Below are 14,936 nucleotides of genomic sequence, written 5' to 3' on the forward strand. Positions count from 1 at the left end.
AACAAACAATATTAGAAATAATTTGTATTGGGAAAGGAGGGACAGTCAGAAGCAAAGGGCAATGGAGACCATTAGCATCACCTCCTTCCTATGAAGATTTGCAAAAGTGGCCCCCTCGTGCTGGTGTGATTCCATCCTGCATGACTGTTCTCTGGAGCAGTAGTCATTATCTCTGTCCATCTTTTCTCCCGCCTAAGTTCTTGCCACCACCCCAATGGAAGATTTGACATGAACCCCCTAAAGCCCCAGAACTACCTTTTTGGTTATGAGCTAAACACTGACAAAGTTTGTCACTTTAATGTGAATAATGATGAAAAAACTACAGTTATCTTTAAGAATAGTCAGTTTAGGGGCTGATGCATAGAATAAATTGCACATTGCTGAAGCAGAGGCAATGAATTATAAAGGCGGTCCAATTGAAATAACACTGGCACTTTGAAAATGTCTGTACAGCCAATGGTTTCCCTTAGGGACTTTGAAATACCACCACCCGTGGTCTCATGGTTGAAGTGTGGTTCAGGGCCAGGGCATATTAGTGGACAGCACTTAGTAGCTGTGGAGGAAGAGGCAGAGTGAGAAGATGAAGAGGAGGAGAATATGAAGCTTTTAAGTATATCTGGAAAGTGATCTGCCCCTAGAAATGGTAGTGAGGTTCCACAGAAAAAAAGTAAAACATGCTGCTGATGAAGATGATAATAATAGAGATGATGAAGATGAAGATGATGATTTTAATTATGATGAAACTGAAAAAATATCTCCAGTGAGGAAATCTATATGAGATACTCCAGCCAAAAATGAAAACGTCAAACCAGAAGGAAAAAGACTCAACACCATCAACACCAAGACCAGAAGGTCAAGAATCATTCAAAAAAAAAAAAAAAACGGAAAAAAAAAACTTCTAAAACACCAAAAGGACCTTGTTCTGTGGAAGAAGACATTAGAACAAAAATGCAAATAACTGTAGAAAAAGGGACTTCTCTTCCCAAAGTGGAAGCCAAATTTATCAATCATGTGAAGGACTGCTTCTGGATGACCGACCAGGAAGCTGTTCAAGGTCTCTGGAAGTAGATGAAGTCTCTTTAAGGAAGATAGTTTAAACGGTTTGTTAAAAATTTTATCTTATTTCATTTCTGTAACAGTTGATATCTGGCTGTCCTTTTCATAATGCAGAGTGAGAACTTTCCCTACTGTGTTGATAAATGTTGTCTAGCTTCCATTGCCAAAAATGTGTTGTCCAAAATGTCGGTTTTTAAAGATGAAACTCCAGCCTTTGCATGGTTTTAAGCATATATGGAATGTTATCATAGGACATAGTAGTAGCGGTGGTCAGACATGGAAATGATGGGAAGACAAAAATATACATGTGAAATGAGCTCAGAATTTTAACAACATAAATAAATAAAAACTAAAAAGTGGCCCTTTCTCACCATGACCACCAGATTCTTCCACTCTGTAGCTGCAAACCCCTGCATTAAATAGTGCTCTGCTATCTCTGCTTTATGGTGGATCAAATGGTGTATGTGGAAAAGAAAATAAGCATCTATTACTTCAAAAACTGGTGGAATTATTGGACAACAACTTTTGTAAATCAAATCAAATTTCCATCAAATTATATGAATACAAGCTGCAGGAGAAAAGGAGAGAGGAATTAGGAGAATTTGATGGGGCAAATTCTGAAATAAAATAGCTATCTCTCTCATCTTTGCCAATGAAATATTAAAGATGTCAAAAGTGGATCATTACCACTGCTATCAACATGAACAGCCCTCAGAAGGGAGCAACCTTGGATGCTGTGGCCACCCTAAAACTGACAAGCTCAAATCCATTACACTGTAAATGTATCTTCGTCCCCAACCCACCCACCAGCAAAGTGTCCTAAGACAGCTGCTAATTTAAAGACAGAATTAATTATAAGCGACTCAGTGACAGATGCTCTGCATTTGGACTCCAACTGAAAAAGCCTCTGTGTTCTGGGCATGATGCTGGTGTTCTACTCTAAAGATTCCACCGCAGCGGAGGCCACATTACTTGGTGGGTGGCTTGCTTGCCACCTGTTTGGGCAAACCACTGTGACTTAGCCTAGTTTTCTGATTTCCCCAGCTTGCCGTTCCTTTTGCTGGTCTTCTCCTTCTTTCCCTGTAGCTAAAGCACAGTCTTATTTGTCACCACCCGTCAAGACACACAGGAAAAAGGGGATTCATACCAGATAATTTTTCCTGCATTCCTTTCTCTAGAAGCCAAACAAGGTATTCTTCAGACAAAGAAAGCACCGACCATGCACAGAGAGTCCTTTGCCTCTTTGGGATTAGTCACAGCCTCAAAAGTGATGAGCTATCGTGTCAATCCATGCTCCTAGCTCCCCATAAACTTCCTCATTCCTAATGCTAGAGAAGACACCTAGAATGTTTTCATGTTTATTTTAAAAGTAACACATTTGCATTTTAGAAAAGCTAGACATACAGAATATTTTTAAGAAGAAAATAGTCAGAATACATTTTCCATTCTGTTCAATGAATTCTTTTTAAAGAGTTCTCCATGCCCTATATTTGATAGAAGTCCTCAGTATATATGATGCATAGAGAAAAAGGAACAATTTTACCTTAAGTTTATACCTTATATGCCTGGAATAAATGATGGCCACTAATATTTTTATATTTTTCATTTTGTTTAACACATATTTTTGAGTTCACTCTAACATATTTTAAACCCTGAATGCCACGGTCATACAAAATAGCTAATTTTATAAATTATTTTTCTTTATAAAAATTAAGCCTCACCTATTGATACCTTTGGAGAATGTCTCAGTCAGTTCGGGCTGCTATGCCGAAGTATCATACGCTGGGTGGCTTATGAACAACACAAATTTATTTCTCATATTTCTGGAGGCTACAAGTCCAGGATCAGGGTGCCAGCATGATTGGATACTGGTGAGGGCCACCTTCCAAGGTGCAGACTGCTGTCTTTAATCGTATGGCAGAAAGAGGGTGAGAGAGCTCTCTAGAGTCTCTTTTATAAAAGCATTCATCCCATTTAGAAGAGCTCCATCCTTATTACCTAATTCCCTCCCAAAGTTTCTGTCTCCTAATACCTTCACATTAGGAGTTCAGATTTCAGCCTATAAATTTGGAGGGGGAGGGTACATAAACATTCAGTCCGTCGCAGAGAGTATTGCAGTGCTTGGAAATTGCTGCTTTCCTTTTAATCTACTTTTAGATGAACTCGTCTCTACAAATGTTACTCCTATCCCACGTTTTATCTGCCAAACTTCCAGAACGCTTCCAACACTCTTCCATAGATTCTACTTCTCAGCCTGCCATTTTTATTTTGTGTAAACATTATGTTTAACAATCATGACGTGCATAATATAATCATAAGTAAAATTTATTTCTATATCTTAAAATCCACTCTAATAGGCTAGATCTTTCTTGATATCCTTGATGTTTCTGGTACTTCTAGGGTAATAAAAATATCCATAATTCATTCAAGTCTCATGACAGTCTCAGTAATTATTTAGTCCTGTGCAATGGTCAAAATTCAGTCTTGCATTAAATTTAGAACAGATATCTCCTTTCAAACTTTTGTATCGTGATTTTGTATCTCACTTTAAAATATGTTATCAATTTTCTCAGCGCTTCAACTAAAGCTTCCATGATGACATCCTTTTCAAATGTTTCCCTTCCTCTTCTTATGCCCATAACCTTTAGAGGGTCCACTAGAATTCCCCAATGTTAGTCATTAGTATAATTTATAGCACCTGCTCTGTCAAGTGAACAATAAACCAAATCAGAAAAACAACATTGACTTAATATTTGTTTTATCTTCTACTTACCACCAAGAATCATCTACTTTCTCCAAATGGTGTCAACAAAGAGCCTAAATTCCATCTGAAGGGTCCTCTTTGAAACCCAGGGAAGACAATTTTGTTTCAGTGAAGCCCCATCAACTTTCCTTTTAGATTATCAAGGAGGACCTGCCTACTTGCCTTCTGATTCCTCATCCCTCGGTATTCCTGACCTACTGCTCTGTAAATTACTCCCACCAAGTCAGACATCCCATCCTAATTTCTCAACACTCCTCTCCCAACCCTAATACTCCCTCTGTTAATGTATCCCCCTGCCGAGCTGCCAACCCACCGCTTTATCCACCGTACTTGTCCTCATCAATCCCATGGCGCCATAACCCACTACTCTTCCATAAATGAAATCTCATCCTAATCTGCATCCTAATGTGTGAAAACTCTTATCTACCCCAATTTTTTGTTCACATAGTAACATAAATTAAACAATGCATTCACATCATTTATTCCTTACCGGCCTAATAAAGTTTCCCTTCCTCTGACCCTTTTGACTCAGAGACTAGTGAGTGAGAGCCAAGCATCTCTGTCCTTCTCCATGGCTTAGTTGGGTGACTAGTGCACCCATTCCACATAGAACAATTACAGGTCACTCATGTCATACCCATGCTCTGAGTCACTGCTGCCCATGTGTTATTTATCCCATATCCACAGAATCTAGTCTCTGTCTTCATGAAGCCCAATCTTAAGTTGCTTTTTTTGTTTTTTGTTTTTTTTTTTTTTTGAGACTGAGTCACTAGTCTAGTGTCGCCCAGGCTGGAGTGCAGTGGCATGATCTTGGCTCACTGCAACCTGCCTCCCAGATTCAAGCAATTCTCTTGCCTCAGCCTCCTGAGTAGCTGGAACTACAGGTGCCTGCCACCATGCCCAGGTAATTTTTGTATCTTTGTTTTTGTAGTAGAGACGAGGTTTCACTATGTTAGCCAAGCTGGTCTCAAACTCCTGACCTCGTGATCCACCCACCTCAGCCTCCCAAAGTGCTGGGATTACAGGCGTAAGCCACTGCACCGGCCAAGTTGCTTGTCTTCTAAATGTAAGCTTATCTTCTAAATTTTCTCCACTGCTTCTCAAAGCCAGAGACATGGGAATTATCCTGATGATCAGGAAGATCTGATTCATCATCTATCCTACCACATCATCATCATTTTTGTTCTGCTAAAACACAATTCTTTTTACATAACTCTTTGGTCAACTGCCTTTAATGGCTTCTCCTACCTACAAGAATAGATGCCAGTTCAGATTTGAGCTCCTTCGCTGTAGAGATTTAGCCCTACTGTACCAAAGATAGGGTTGCCAGACATAGCAAATAAAAACAGAGGACTTTATCTGGCAACCTTGACTGAAGAGTAACCAACTGCAACAGTAAAACCATACTACTTTCAAACCATACAAATGCCATAATTACTATTCAAAATCCTAAACAATCAGTACAGCAAGGATACTGAACAATCAGGGTGGATGAAGATGGTCAACAAGTGAGAGGCTGAACCAATGCATCCTCGTAACATCGCAGCTATGAGTACATCCCAACTCATGCTACCTTCCACAAAAGGAATGCCCATTATCCTCTCCTTTATCCCTTCAGATGTTTCCCATCTTCCAAAGATTTCTTAATTTTAATTTTCTCTATAAAAACCTTTCTTAAATAACTAAATTAGTGTGAGTTTGAAATTGAAGATCAAGTTTATAGTTCCTTTAACTGAATTTCTCTAGCTAGTACTGCCTATGCAACTTACCTTGCAAGATGCTGCCTATTAGAAGGCAACTCTCCATGGGTCTTTTGCATTTCTCCATATCTTATGAGTAGAACTATTGACTGCTCTTTGTTCAAGGCTGTCTTTTCAAGGATGTTTATACAGTAAACAGCCCTGGAAGATATAGTGTCTCTTTCCAGGCCAAAGGGCAGGCATGCTTACTGCCTATTACAAAAAATTCATGTTCCCTACACATGGTGTTCTCTTCTGTAGCAAAATCCAGAAAGTGAGCTGGCATTTATCTGGCCTCCTGCATCACTTCTGCGGAACTCAGAGGCAAGGGGAAGTGACTTAAATATGCTAACACTCATGTAGCATGCTGTTCTGTAAGTAAGAAAATCTGAGCTGTCTTGTGTCTTCTGCCAGGATATGCGAAACTGTGACAAGCCTACTTGTAAGTTTACAAATAAGGTAAAATATAAAACCCTTCACAGTTCTTGACACTGCCATGCTGCTTCAGTGTTTCACACATGTAAATCTAGTAGCCGCAACTAGATTATGCTTCATTAATCCTACCTTTCATTCAGTGCTTAGTTTTGCAGAGTGACAGCTCTACAAAAATCTCATTGAATAATACTTCAACACGTTTTGAGGAACAAAACAAAAAGAAAGGAAAGAGGTTATCTTTCATGTTTCCGAAAGCCTGTGATCAAGGAAAGAAGGCTTCTTGAGAAATTAGGTAATGTCTGAAAGTTAAGAATAAGGCTAAACTCAGAGGGCTAGAGAAAGATCCAAAGTGAAAGAATCACTGAGAACCCATCTCTAGATCGGATTTCTGAATCCGCCTAATCTGAAAGCAGCCTGCATCATCATCCTCACCACCTCCAACAAATTACTTACTTCTCTAGTGTGCCTACTTGGTCTTAAGAAGGATGTAACTGTCATGGTGACAGCACAGTTGAACTTCAGGAATTAGAAAAGCAGCAACACTGAGCTTCTCTAAGCCTTGAACTGAGGCAGGTGGGCCAGAGTTAACAGTCCTCTGGCTGTGGGCCTCCAAACAGCTGTGGGCCACTCGGGCATGAGCAAGAAGCCTGCATAATGACTCCATGCTCGAGATAGGGTGAAGCACAGCTGTCAAGTAGAAGGTCGCACACTAGAGCATTGTGCCACACAAGAAGTTCAACATTCACAGGAAAAAAAAAAATTGTGTTTAATATCCCACTTAGAATGACCTCTAGCTACCTGTATTTATTTAGAAAGTGGAATTTGTAGCACTGTTCACCCCAGAAGCTCTGGAAAGAGTGTTTCTATAGTTACTGAATTGACCTCTCCTGCATTCCACAGGTGATCTGCAGTAAAATACATAACCTCAGTCATTTAAGAAAAAACACCAATGGAATGACACTTGATTCATAAGTGGTAAAGTCCAAATTTGACAAATCAAAACTGTTCTTGACCAGAAACTTTAAATTCCAAATGTCAAGTGAACTAATTTGAACTAAATGTCAAATTTTTTTCTAGCCTTCTTCCCTGACTTTAATTTCACATGACAATTTTGGATGTCGTCATGCTGAGTCTCATCACCCATCAGAACATTTAAATTAAAGACATCTGACAGACAGATTTGGCTTATGAATTCATTTTCATAATGTTCAAATATCCACATCAAGGCTTTGTATCTGACAAGTGGGCTTTTTTGTAATAAGCATATTATAAGCCAGCAGGAGTCATCTTGCTAGTTACATTTTCATGCAAGAAATAGATATTAGGAGATTCCTAGGTCAGTGCAATCAACTGCAATTTAAACATTTTTAAAGGACTTATCAGCTTTTAGAAATGGACTATCATGACTTCCAAATGAGACCAGAAATGGCAGAAAAGAAAGGCATTGTATCATGATATTTTTCCTATATCCTTAAGCCCTTCATCTTAAAACTTATAACTGAAATATAAAAGGTGATTAAAATAACAGGTTTATAAAATATGTATTCTACAGGGATTTTTTTTCTCTTCCCTTCAACAAGTCCTGCAACTGAAAATCAGCAAAGTTTTATCTTGCTCGCTTCATTCCCAACCTCAGGCAAACTCTCAACCCCAAGCTCCTCTTTTGCTGCTGATACTCCACAGCTTACCACAAGTGGATTCTCCAGGTCTCTGTGCTTCCTCTCCAGTCCTCTATCCCAGACTTCCAGGGTGTAGTCACACCCCATGATTAATAATTCCATGGTATGGAGTAAACATCAAGCATTTTGCACATTATTCTTCTGAGTCCAAAAAAATGTACCTCATCATAAGCTTCCTAAGAAGGATTTCATTAATACCAGAAGGTTTTTCTAATTGTCACCTAACTTAGTCCCTGGACATAACATGTGCTCAATCAATGGCTTCTTAACTGAACTAATTATGACAATTTTCAGCAGATCAAGAGCAAAGATATTGTGGTTCACAAACATTTTACAACACAGGCACAGGGCCTGATAGACATTGACTGATCAATTCTGCAGGGAGAGAGAGAGAAAGAGACCATATATAATATTTTACTCAATAATTGTACAAGCAAATTTGAGCCATTTTATCTTCATGAGAAATTCTTCAGATCAAATAACAGAATCATGATAATAACCATAAAGTAATACAATTTTAGGCACTTACAATGCACCATATATTATCATCATCATGTTATATCCATTGCTTCTGTGCTGGGCTATACCACATGTATTAGTCAGGTTATGTGAGTTAATGCTACAAATACAGCCCTGAAATCTCAGACACTTCAATCAAACAGCAAAGACTTATTTCTGGCTCATGTTATATGGCCAGTAGGGGCCAGCTGGGGCTGACAGAGCACCATATCAACCCTTGATTCCACAATTCCCAAGTCAGGAGAAAGGATGTGACAATGACAACTAGTACACAGGTATGTAAAGGCTTCGGTCTAAAAAAGACACATAGCACTTCAAAAATCCCTTCAAACCTCAAAAATCATTCAAAAAATTGAGCATATGATGGAACCTAGGAAGTTCTTTAAATAAAGCTCTTAAAATGACAAAGAATTAATTTAAAGTAACTGGACTGTCCAATAGCAAATACAATACATTAAAATTGCAATGGTAGCAAAATGTATCACACGTTCTCTATGTACCAGGTATCATTCTGACGTTTAACAGGTACTAGCTCATTTAATCCTCAGGATAGCCTTTTAAGGTAGGTACGAATACTATCTCCATTTGACTGACAAGGTAACTGAGGAACCAAGAGGTTGAATAAATTGCCCAAGGGCACACAGCTGTTAAGTAGTAAACAAGAGATTGGAAATAGACATTCTGGCTACAACATCTGTACACTTAACCTCGGTCAATCTAAACCATTGCAATACATGTGAAGACTTTGTTGGTTAAATTTCAGTATGAATAAATATACACAACAATCTACAATTATACAATTCCTGTCTAGTTTTAATTTCCAGTTCTTTCAGTATTGTGTGCCTTGACAAAAATGTTCCTGGCCTATCTTGTCTTTTCTGTTTTGTCTGTTATTCTTGGTAAGTTCCTGTGGGGCAGAGATCACACTAACATCCAGCAACATGACAGCAACATAATTAATGTTTAATAAATATTTGTGGAGCAAATGAATAAAATTCAAGTTTTCCATTTCTTCTGACTTATCAATCTGACTCATAACATCTAAACTAGAAAGTGCTTTTATTAATTTTTCAATGTTAAAACATATTTTAAAAACCTTTGAGTTCCTGGTCTGCAAAGTTCAAACACAGTCATTATCAATTGTTAATTTCTGTCAACGTACTCTCAAAATTCTGGCCATGTATTTTGCCCAAGAAATAGCTTGTTGGTATCAATTGCACAAATATTCTTCTGATCTCCCCCATGCTGTTTAACTATTTGGTACCATGTCCTGTAGCCTGCATGAGCACCCTCCAGCATCCTGAGCAGAAGGCTCTCCCTGAGTGCACAGGAAGAAATTCAGTTGCCTATTATACACAAATTCCCCATCGCCCCTCATGTCTTCCTCACTGTCCAGAATCCAGACTTGGAGATAATAGATAATAGGTCAGAGAAATCTGATACCAAGCATAAGATTCAAAAAACTCATCATTTTATGTAGAAATGTACACTGAAAATTCTTTTTTCCTTTGATGTATTGATCACTGACTGCAACAAAATAAGCAGAAGTGAGACATAAGGAGAGAATAATGGAGAAAAAAGGAGACTGCAAAATAGACTACTATACTAAAGACTGTAGTCCATATTGGAAAAGAGACCGTGTCATGATTGCCTCTCTGGCTGTTATATTAAGTACCCAGTTTCCTATATGAACTTTTCTTTACATACTAATAGGACGTTCTTAAAGCATTTGAAATAAGCCACAGGCCTAGGAGAGTATTCCTTGAACTGCACTCCATTGATTTGCTTTTCCTGAAATGCTTATATATCCTTGATGTTAAATGGGTTCTTCGATCAAATAGACTAGAAAAAAAATGGATCCAGGATAATTACATCAGTTTCTTTGTTCAGACTGCTCAGATACTTTTCAATGCATACAATTGTATAAATAGAAACCTCTAAGGTATGTTCACTGTATTTTCCCATCTTTGTGCACCACCATGATGAAATAGCCTATGCTTTTGAACATCTATACTTCTATAGAAAATGTATGTTTGTAGAATCATACTTGACAAGTAAAGTCTTTCTTTCAAATCCATGGCTGATGACTTAAATGTTCCCAAAGCCCTTATAGTTGAGGATCCATGTGTCAAATAAGCATGGCATTATAACTCAGTCCCTCTAAGCACACACTGTGTACACACACACAAATCAGTAAACTTTATCTTGTTTGGAGAATTAGTCATTCAGTATTTTGCAGTTCCTTACTTGGCAGAATCTTTCGGTGGGCTGGGGGCTCACCTTTCACCTAATAAATGCACAAAGAGTTACTAACTGGACAATTGGCTCTGTAAGATTCCACAGTGTGCTTAAAACTCATGCTGTCTTTCAGCACCTTTCTTTCCCTTTGATTATTTCGGACAGAGAGCTAAATTCAACTTCTACAGTTACCACTTACTTCGTAAGTTGTGCAACTTATTTAACCTTTGTTAGTCCCCATTTCCTCACCTATAAACGGAGAGTAGTAATATTTCTCCTGCAGAGTACTCCTGAGATTAAAAGAGAACATTTATAATACAGAACTAATACAACTCATTAACAGGAAGGACTCCACAGATGCTACTTCCCTTTATTCTACCACTTCATCCTCACCTCCCTTCTACCTCACCATCTAATATCTCTAAATATTTTAGTAAAAATAAAATATTCCAAAGCATACTTTGTATTCTAAATCAATTTCTAAATTGTCTAACTGGTATAGTGAAGTTCTCTTAAGAGGCAGTGAAATTAGAAGGGAAAACCAATGATACAATCATGCTATGGTCAGGTATACTTATCCAGTCATCTCTATTCTAATCCTTCCAGCCATATCAAAAGATGCAACATTTCTACCACTGAAAGTGTTGCAGAAAAGCCTATAAAAAGACTTTTAATGTGAAATTTGAAAAAAGAACGTTTAATTTTGCTGACTTATGTGTTCATCACTATCTCAAAGAAAATCTGTAGCTGATTAATTTTGTGTTAGATATTCCTTGTCATAATATTAAACTTTCTTTCAATTGTGAAATTTGGATTAAACTATTTAAGCTAATGCATGTAATTGTGGGCATGATAAATAAGGAAGATAAAGCTTTATCCTTGTTTTAATTATGGAAAATTAAAGCACAAAAAAAGTGCATGCTTCAGTTTTCAGATCTCATTCAGGCTGTGTCCTCATATCTAAAAAAAATCTGAATCAGGATTAAAATTCTGGCCCATCTGCTTCAACTCAACAAATCAGACATTTCTCTAACTCCAACATAGAAAAATAAATCATAGATTTCTTTATAATTTCCCCCTTGCTTTGTGATATATTACAAGTACAATTTCAGAAAACCCTGTCTCATTCTCCATTAGAAAAACAATTTTCTTTTTAAAAAGCATCATTGCTCCCTAAATTATAATTTAAAAAATAATTAATATTCTCCCTTAAGCAGTAAAAAATATATTGTTCTCAACAAATTTAGGCAATATGCAATGCTTTAGAATCTTTAGAATTGGGATTTTTCATCAAATTATGCCTGAGAGAAAAAAATGATTTCCACTTTGGGATTTACCCAGTGTCATAATCTAAATGTTTATTCCAGAGGAAGCTTATAATTCTGCCTATATCGGGTTGTTCTAGTCATCATGTTAATTTTACCACTGACACTGCTCATACTAGGAGTACCCCCTAGGATTTCCACACTGAGTAGCAACAACCTTCTTTCCTTTTCCTGGTCAGAATCAATCACCCTAGCCAAATATTGTAATCCCTCTCCTCGTTACCCGAAGCAGCATGAAATGGGCAGGTGACAGCATCTACTTCTAATTAAATAAATCAATTGGTATCTCTTGAAGCATTGCCCCACTTCAAGCTATACTCAGAAACCAGTATAAAAGTAAAAATTTTGTGAGTCAGTTAAAATGTGAAAGCAGCTATGTCTTTGATATTAGATCCATGAATTTCAGTTATGTAAGAAGCAGCACCATATGTCGGTAGTTGATTCAGAATGTGTGTTGTATAGTATAAGAAAGGATTTTATCCTACATGGCATCCTACCGTTTTGAGTACTCCAGTTGATTTTGGGTGATAGAGTATGTAATAATACCAGCAAATCTCATGGCAGCAACCCAGCTCCTTACTTCTTTCACTCTAACCTGAGTTCCTTAGGAAGAAACAATGTTGTATAGAATGTGATGCTCTAAACTATATTCGGTAATTCCTTAGAAGAGTTCGTGGGGAGAAGGAGGTGTGGTGGGTGTGGTGCTGGCAAGAGCTTGATGCAGGAGAAAAACCCACCTGAACCTGGAATATATATCTATCCCAATGAGGGCAAACTGCTGCCTTCTCCAAGATGGAAGGCTTCCAATAAAATCAGACTGTTATAAGGTAAATGCCAGGACCCTCCTTGGTTAGTATCAAATCAGGGACTTAGGGACTTAGTGTTGGACCCTCCAATCACAGGAGGGCACTAAATGATTTTGGTAGTCAGGCTCTTAGTTACAGTAAGAAAAAGTACATGTTGTTGGGCTCATGCCTAGCCCCCATCCCTCACATCATCATCACTTTCTTCGTTAGCCTGTTTAGTCTTTTCAAAAGAGCGTTCAGTATTAGTTATTTTCACTTCCTTGCCTCCAATTTACTCTGATCCAGTCTGGCATTCATACTTATGACTGGTCTTAAAGAGCCCTTTTTAAGGTAATTAAAAACCTCCATTTGGCCAAATCCAATGGTCAGTAATCAATCCACATCTTGGTCAACCCTCTTCAACTCCTTCCTTGAAACTTTTCTTATTTTAGCCTCTGGGACCCCTCCTTTCTCCAATTTCTCCCTACTTCACACTCCTCCTGTCACCTTTGTTAGATCTTTCTCCTCTTCCAACTTCTAATCACTGAAGTTTCCTAGGGCTCTGTCTTTAGATATTTCTTCCCTATCTACACTCCCTTTAGAGATGATATCATCCAATCTCCTGCCTTTAAATGTCCTCTATATGCTAGGGATCCTCCCCTTTATGTTACCACTCCAGACCTCCTCCCTAAATTCCACACCCATATAACTACCTACTCAATATCTCCATTTATCTAATAGGACTCTCAAAACTAATATATACAAAAAATTATTTCTTCTTATCCCACAGTCTGCTTCTCATAAAGTACTCCTCATCTCGGTAAACGCCCACTTTATCCTTCCCATTGCTCAGAACAAAATCTTTGGAGCTATCCTTGACACCATTCTTTTTCTCATATCCGTATCCAATCCATTAGCAAATTTTGTCAGCTCTACCTGCAAAGCATATCCAGAATTCAACCACTTCTTACCACCTTCCCCACAACCACTATAGTCTCATCCATCATTTCTTTGCCTGAAGCCTGTTTTCTTCTTTCCCACCCACTCCCTGTGGTCTGTTCCCCCACAGCATTCCAAATGACCCTTTTAAGACATAAGTTCTATCATGTTACTCTTCCAACAAAACTTACTTCCCATTTCACTGAGAATGAAATCCAGTCTTTACCACAGTCTGTAAGACCCTATATGACTGGGCCTCTGCCTCTTCCACTTGTTCCCCTGATTGCTGTCAAATTTGCCTCCTTGCTGCTTCTTGAACAGAACAAGCATGTTTCTGCCATCTATTCCAAATTGTCTGCAATGCATCTACCCTGTATTGTTGTCAGATTCCCTAAACAATATCTAAAATATCACCTCAGTACCTTCTACCCTCAATTTAATTGCTAGAAAGATAAGATAGCACAGTTTTTGAGGGGTAACTCAGCTCACTTCATCCCACAGTCCTATGGTCTCTACTGAGCCAGTTACAAATAAAAGCTGCTTTTCAAAATGGTACAGTTACTTGCCAAAGGGAGAATTATTTTTCTAACATTCAGGGCCTTCTGTTGCAGATTCTCCTCTTGTAGCTTGATTTAGGTTTTGTCAGCCTCCCAGTCTGCCACAGATACTTTCATCATCACTAGATGTGCTAGGTCATTAAAGCAGAGTGGCACAGCTGCTTGCCTGGCCAGCTAAAGAGCTCTCCTCTCATTCTGGATATCTTTGGGGTCATGGAACACACACAGATATGAAATATGTCAACTCTAAACAGACATATACCAAAAAAAAAAAAAAATTCCAAAGGATTGTACCTCTTTCTTGCAGGCAACAGGGTCCATGAATAACTATTTGTTTTTTCATCTGAAGTAGAAATCTTGATATTGCCCAGATACTTCAAAGAGATGGCAGGCCTCCGTAGCATCGAGATATTTATCTTCCTCCTCTGGTACAGTCATCTTACAAAGGCTTCCAGGCTTTACTTTTTCACTTCACATTATCAGGATGCGATACATGTGGTGAACCAACATGGCTTTCTGTGAAACAGTGATATGGACAAATTTCCTTTAGACAAAATAACACAGAGTTGGACAACTGATTGCATCCTGAGGCAGAACAGTAAGGGTGTACTATTTTCCCTTCCAGGTAAGAACAAACCACCTTCGCTATTTTTTATTTACAGAATAAAGGAGGGAAATATTCACCTGTTTAATTGCTACATAACAGATTCAAAGGGCTGTAATGATTTTCTCTAGTAAGGAGACCTTATCAAGAAAATCAAATATAATTGAATTCGCCACCTGATTAAGCTTATAATAATCCACCATCATTCTCCAAAATACATCTGTCTTCTGCATTAATCTAACTAGGGATGTGATAAGAATCATTAATCTTCATCTTTCAAGCCTTTCATGGCAGTA

At 38.1% G+C, this 14,936-nt stretch overlaps 1 pseudogene; it reads left to right on the forward strand.

The window, feature by feature from the left end:
- The first annotated feature begins 228 nt into the window (after nucleotides 1–228).
- LOC116809619 (nucleophosmin-like) lies at nucleotides 229–1,083 on the forward strand (annotated as a pseudogene).
- The last annotated feature ends 13,853 nt before the right edge of the window (nucleotides 1,084–14,936 follow it).

Source organism: Hylobates moloch, unplaced genomic scaffold (genome assembly GCF_009828535.3).
Source record: "Hylobates moloch isolate HMO894 unplaced genomic scaffold, HMol_V3 SCAFFOLD_1, whole genome shotgun sequence".
NCBI classification, from domain to species: domain Eukaryota; kingdom Metazoa; phylum Chordata; class Mammalia; order Primates; family Hylobatidae; genus Hylobates; species Hylobates moloch.